This window comes from Vicugna pacos, chromosome X, assembly GCF_048564905.1.
Source record: "Vicugna pacos chromosome X, VicPac4, whole genome shotgun sequence".
Taxonomy (NCBI): domain Eukaryota; kingdom Metazoa; phylum Chordata; class Mammalia; order Artiodactyla; family Camelidae; genus Vicugna; species Vicugna pacos.
This window is the reverse complement of record NC_133023.1, coordinates 107,815,021-107,821,020: the sequence shown is the minus strand read 5'-3', so window position 1 is coordinate 107,821,020 and position 6,000 is coordinate 107,815,021. Positions and strand designations below refer to the sequence as shown.

General features: G+C 45.4%; 1 protein-coding gene across 1 annotated transcript in view; it reads left to right on the top strand.

Moving 5' to 3' along the window:
- Nucleotides 1–648: 648 nt before the first annotated feature.
- The window catches only part of PLS3 (plastin 3), a 76,100-nt gene continuing 70,748 nt past the window's right edge, over nt 649–6,000 (top strand). Inside the window, exon 1 of the mRNA XM_015250485.3 lies at nt 649–806. The gene's annotated coding sequence lies outside the window, so the exon portion shown is untranslated. The remainder of the gene's footprint in view (nt 807–6,000) is intronic.

Below are 6,000 nucleotides of genomic sequence, written 5' to 3'. Positions count from 1 at the left end.
TTGACATCCATTTCCAGTCAAATGAGTGGAACCATGTTACTTCCACCGCCCCTTCCTACCTCCACCTCTCACTCCTTTTCCAAATGGACAAACGGACCAGACAGGTGATTTAGGTCAACTGTTTACTTGGCATGAAGTCAAATACATGAGAGCTCCGTCCTGTCCCTACATCTGCTTCCTAGACCCGGTAGAAAAGGGAAGATTGCTGAGGTTTTCCCTCTGTGTTGTTCCACACGTGGGCTGACTGGAGCAGAAGAAACTACATCACGTCCCTTCCTATGCCGAGCTTCTCTTCGCGACGCTGGGGAGAAATTGTACCCTCCATAGACTTAAATAGGGGCTTGCTGACGTTCAAACTCTCGCTCCGACATTCTCAACCCTCTCATTGATTCCACACATTTTTTTGGAACGTGGTCCCCCGAGCCAGGCTCCAAGGACTTCTAATTTCAGCCAGGGAGAGGGAGAGGGAGCCAGGGAGAGGGAGAAACAGGAGCAGAGGACGAATCTCTGATCCCTGCCGCAGAGTTACAGTCCCCATCCCTCCAGGGCGCCCATCCCGGTGCCTATTCTCCCAACTCCCCACCCAGTTGATGTGACAGGCTCGTGGCCCAATCCCCTTCCTGGTTCCCAGGCCGACTGCTAGCACCACCCGAGCCAATGGCGGCGGCCGAGGAGCGGAGGGGGTTGGCAGGAGGGGAGGGAGCGGTGGCTTTAGAACCACAGCCGCAAAGATTCCGAGAGGCAGAAGTTGTCTGAGTGCGTCGGTCGGAGGCTGTCGGGCCAGATCTGGTACTCTGCGACTTTCTGTAAGTGCTTTGCAGGCGCGGGAGGGCACGAGGGGAGCGGGGTCCCTGGGCGTGGGAGGGAGTGGGTCCAGGGGAGAGCATCTCCGGGAACCCCGGCAGGAACGTGCCTGGCATGGGGGGCTGGGGGCCCAGAGAGGGAGACTGGAGAAAAATATCAGTCGTAGCCCTTGGGCGCCAAAGCGATCGTTCGCATCAAGGATGGATGGGAGTGAGCGAATGTTCCCCACGACTACCACCCGCCGCAAACACCTTTTCTGCTCTTCACTGGTGAGATAGTGTTTTCTCACTAGTTGCTCTTAACTTCTTGCCAACCTTGGGCTGGAGTCCTTGACGCCAACCCTTGCCCTTCTCTTTTTCCGTGGCGGCGGGGCGGCCCCGAAGTGGAAACCGAACGCCTAACTTCCCTCTGTCGTCCTTCTCCAGCTACTGCCACCCTCCTCCCCCTCCTCCGCCTGCTCCGGACTCAGGAAATCCCGGAGCCGGCTGCCTGCGACGCCTCCAGCCCCCGCTCGCCCGCCTCGGGTGACCTCGCGGGCTCACCCCGGCCCCCGGGGCTCCGCGGGGTGCCGTGGCCCAGGGAAGGAAAGGCTCCCGTTGCCTGCCCTTCCGCCTGCTTCCCTTGCCATTAGCGAGCGGGAGCGTCGCGATCGCACCGCGTCTCCCTATGAGTAAGCACTTTTTTCCTTTCAGTAGCAGAACATCTCCGGGCCATTAGGGCAGTACCTTTACCGTTCTCCTCTCCCCCGACCCCGCGTCGCCTGTCTGCTCCCTTCTCAGCTCCTCTGGCTCAGCAGCCCCGAGCGCGCAGTCGACGCTGTGGCCGCCCGGGACCTCTCCGGGCTCCTTCGGAGGCAGAGCAGAAGGGGAGGTGGAAGGGGGGCAGTATCCCCCTCCCCCGACACAGCTGCACTTGCTGGTGTTTACTTTCCCCCCGTCGCAGCACTTAGGCGCTCTAATGAGAGGCTGGGGGACGCCGACCACCCCCGCCTTGGCCTCTCGCCAGTCCCAAAGTTGCCGCCGCCGCCGCCGCTGCTGCTGTTGCTACTACTTGCTCTAATGTGCTGGCGATCCCGACGGCTCGGCTCCAGGGCAGAAGATCCCAGCCCGGGTGGTGGAGTGGGCTTAATGCTTTCTGACACTTCCCGCCTGCATCGCTTCTTGTTCCGCACCTGATGTGCACAACATCCCGGGTGGTGCACAAGGTTGAGTTTAGAACTAACTGGGTTGGAGAGCCTTGCCATATAGGATCAGATAGACGGGATGCTGGGGGTGCCCGGCCTGTTAGGGGGGATGGGGGGTGGGGAATAGAGCCTGGCTGGCCGCACAGTTGGTAGAAAACCTAGATGAAATTAAAAACTTTGAGAGGTAAGTACATATTCTGCTTTACAGGATGTCATAGTGTATTTGGGAGCCTAAACTTGATCCCGAAGATGCAACTTACAGTGAATTCCAACGTAGTGGCCGAAGCCCCACACATGCCAGTTGGCATCACGTGCCCCAAGTCTCTGATGCCCCTAGGGTAATGGTCACATGACTTCTTTTGACTTAAAACTGGAATGTAATGGCTGAAGTCCATTTTCCCAAAACTGCCGCGACGAAAAAGGGGAGAGGGGTGTGAACTAGCCTGTACTCAAGGGAACTCTACTTAGATTTGGATGAGGGAAACAGGAAGGGAATTTGGCACTCAGATTTTATCCAAAATAAAAACAGGAGCTGTTTTTAAAATAAGGGCTTGAAATATGTTTGTGCTGGGATATATATCTCCCCTGTGGCTCTTCAATCTAGTTTGGCTTTTCTAAATTTTAAAAATATCTTACTAATTATTTCCTAGGCTAATCATCCTTTTATTCACGCCCTATTTCATTCCTAAATGATGGATTTGAAGCTATATCACATAAGTTAGTGTTAAAAAATTAGGCTTTGTCTGTATTCCTGGGTTTGGCCTATATTCCAATTGAACTGTTCTCTATATTAGGCATCTGCTTGAAGGTGGTGGATAATAATCTCTTGGCTAAAATTAACCATCAGTTATTGTGGTTTGGAATTAATTGGATCAGAAATCAGGCACAAAAACTGGACACTAAATTTAAGAAATCGAGCTGGTTGGATTTTGCCTGTCAATAGATTAGTAGAATAATAAGAGGAAATGGGAACAACTCCCATAATGACCAATACCTGCCCCTGTGGCCCAAGTTAAGATTGCTGGTGGAAAAATGTGGCAATTTTGCTTTTGCTATTTAGATTATATATTGCAGGGTATATTAAAGGGCAGAGGGACATATGAGGTTGGGGGTTTAAAAGATTTACTTATTTACAAAAATAGACCCAGTTGATCGGTATTCAGTCTTCAAAACAAGTAGGGCAGCTAAAAATGAAACTGGGAACATTTAAGAGATTTTGGCTTTGTATGCTTTAGCCAAAACCCGTTGTCTACTGCAGCAACCTCTGAATGACTTGAGCGCTCCATTTTCATGCTGTGCATGGGTTTGTAAGCCTAAAAACTAGAACAACATTAAAGCACATAGTTCTGACGGCAAAGCTAGCTTTGCAGCACAATTAGCTGAAAGTGGACTCGAGCTGCACCTGAGTTAATTGGAGTTAACTATACTGGTAGATACACCCCCCTAGTGGAAGTGAGGTGATAATATAATTTTAGACTGAACTCCTAATATTTAACCTTAAAAAAAGAGGAGTACAACTATCCAACTAGGTTAAAATGGTAGGGAGATAAGCTTTTCTTAAAATAGTATATAACTCGTGTCAAAACAGGATCCTCACTAGGCTCTCAGTCCACAGCCTTTCATTGTCTTGGGGCGTCTACTCAGTTACAACCACTGACTTCATTTTTTAGTGATATGATCTAATAAACACACGCTTTCATTAAAATTAGGGGATTGTGAGTCAAATTCTTAATTTCTACCGTTAGATCTAGCAAGTTACCCAACTTTCTTTACCTGGAGTGGGGAGCCAAATAAATTATGTTCTGCCTTGATTTAACACAGACAGTCAACACTGAAGACCAGGGTCTCCAGTCTGTTGCCATCATTTAGAGTCAATTGCTAAAAATGTCTACGCTTAATGCATTTTGGGTGGAAGGATTAATTATAACTAGTGAGCAATATTTGGGTTGAGATTAAGTCTCTTCTACAAATGGTTACAAGCACATTAGACTTGACCGTGACTGTTTATACTGGCAGAATGTCAGTATCCAGGGCACTATCAGGAACCACATGAAATTTTGCTTGTAGGCAAACAGCGTGACTGTTTCTGAAAAGAAGGGGGTAGTAGTTTGGCCAGGGGTAGTAGTTTGGCCAGCTTGGCCAGCTTGGCCTGAGCACGAAAGTGATTCTTTTTGGTGAAACTGATAAGGAAAAGGAGAAAAGTCCACTTCCCATTATTCCATAGCCTGTTTTAGGCATTTCTACTTGCCTTTCTAAGAAATTTACTGACATATTCTTAGCACACATGATAAATTCATGAATTTGCTATTGTGTTTGCTATAATCTGGGTGGAATGTGTATGCCAAATTGTTTTTGCTTTTTAGTACAGATTTCACAAGTAGCTGGTATAAAATTGAAAATGAGCATCTATCAATACATGACACTTTGAGTATCTTTTTGGAATCATTTTGTACTTGCTCGTATTACAACTTTTCTTCTGGTGAAAAGTGATGGGGGAGAGTTTGATCTGTGCAAATAATAAAACTCAGTTTAGAAGAAAATAGCTAGATCATGTTTTGAGTCTGTATAATTATTCTAGAGAGTGATACACCATACAATGTATGTTCAATGTGTTGGAGGTTTCAGAAGCTTTTTGGATACATCATACTGTTGGAAGATCTTTTAGATACCAGTGGTCACTAGCTGTTTTAAGTTTGGGGAGAGCTTTGGTTAAAATTATGGCCTGAAAACATAAAAAACCTATCTAATCATGAAATGTCAGTCTCAGGAGAAGATCTGATAATTCGTGGGCCATTTGTAGTTATGGAGGTGAGACAGCTTCCAAAAATTTAATGTATTTAATAACATAGAATTTGCCTTATTTTTAGCACTTGAAAGACAAATATGAGAGAGTATGAACTGTTACAAGGATGAAAAAGCATTGCTATTAAGTGAAAATTTCAATACTAAGAGGGGGAGGGTCATAGCTCAGTGGTACAGCACATGCTTAGCGTTACAGGAGGTCCTGGGTTCAATCCCCACTACCGCCATTTAAAAAAATTTTTTCCGATACTAAAGGGGAAGTATGTTGAACTTGCTTCAGAAGAACTAGATTCTAGACATGGCTTTGCCACTGACTCATAGTTTGATGTTGAGAAAATCACTTAAGATTATTATATTGATAACTGATGTTGAGTACATACACGTGCCAGATACCATGCATTTTCTCATTTATAAAATGAAGGCATGGCTCAAGGATTTTGGTTTGCAGGGATTTTTCTTCCCAAATAGATATAGTCTGGCTTATTTCAGTTATATTTATCAGTTGATTTTTTTTTCAAATTTTAATGCAACTATACTGAACCAAGCTAAATACCTTCCTAGTTGGCAAATCGGTGATTATCCAGGAAGATGATCACCAGTGGCTTATTCCATGACTCATGTTTAAAATACAGAGACACCATTTATATCATTCCTTATCAAGGAATTTTGGCACATTAAACCTACTGATTTTATATTATGAGATAGCTTAATTTTTTTAACAGTGTAGAAATTTGTTTGATGATAAGAAGGTAGTATTGCTTACTGGAAAAGGCATTGAGTGGAATCCAGGGTCTTTGAGTCCTCTACAATTTGGACAGATAGACCATCTTAAGTAAATCATGGAAGTTCCCGGTGTTCATATCTGGATTTTACTTTGTTTGTAAGCCATCTGTTTCCAATCTATGTATTTCACAGGCAAGCTGAAAGGATAAATGAGCTATGTAAGCCTTGGCTCTTCGGCAAACAGGTGCTCTATAAATTCAAAGTACTGTAGTAGTATATCATATAAACACTAAAGCTTTAACAGGAGTTTACAAAAATGGTAGAATTCTCATCACTTAAGTCTTGCCACATTTTTACTCGTCTGTAAGTGTTCTCCAGCCATCCACTTTTACAAGCAAAGGAGAAATAAAGCCAGACATAATATAATGAAAAATACGAGACATGGTTGATAACAAGAGAGTAAGAACCTATATGTGTAATACTTCCTT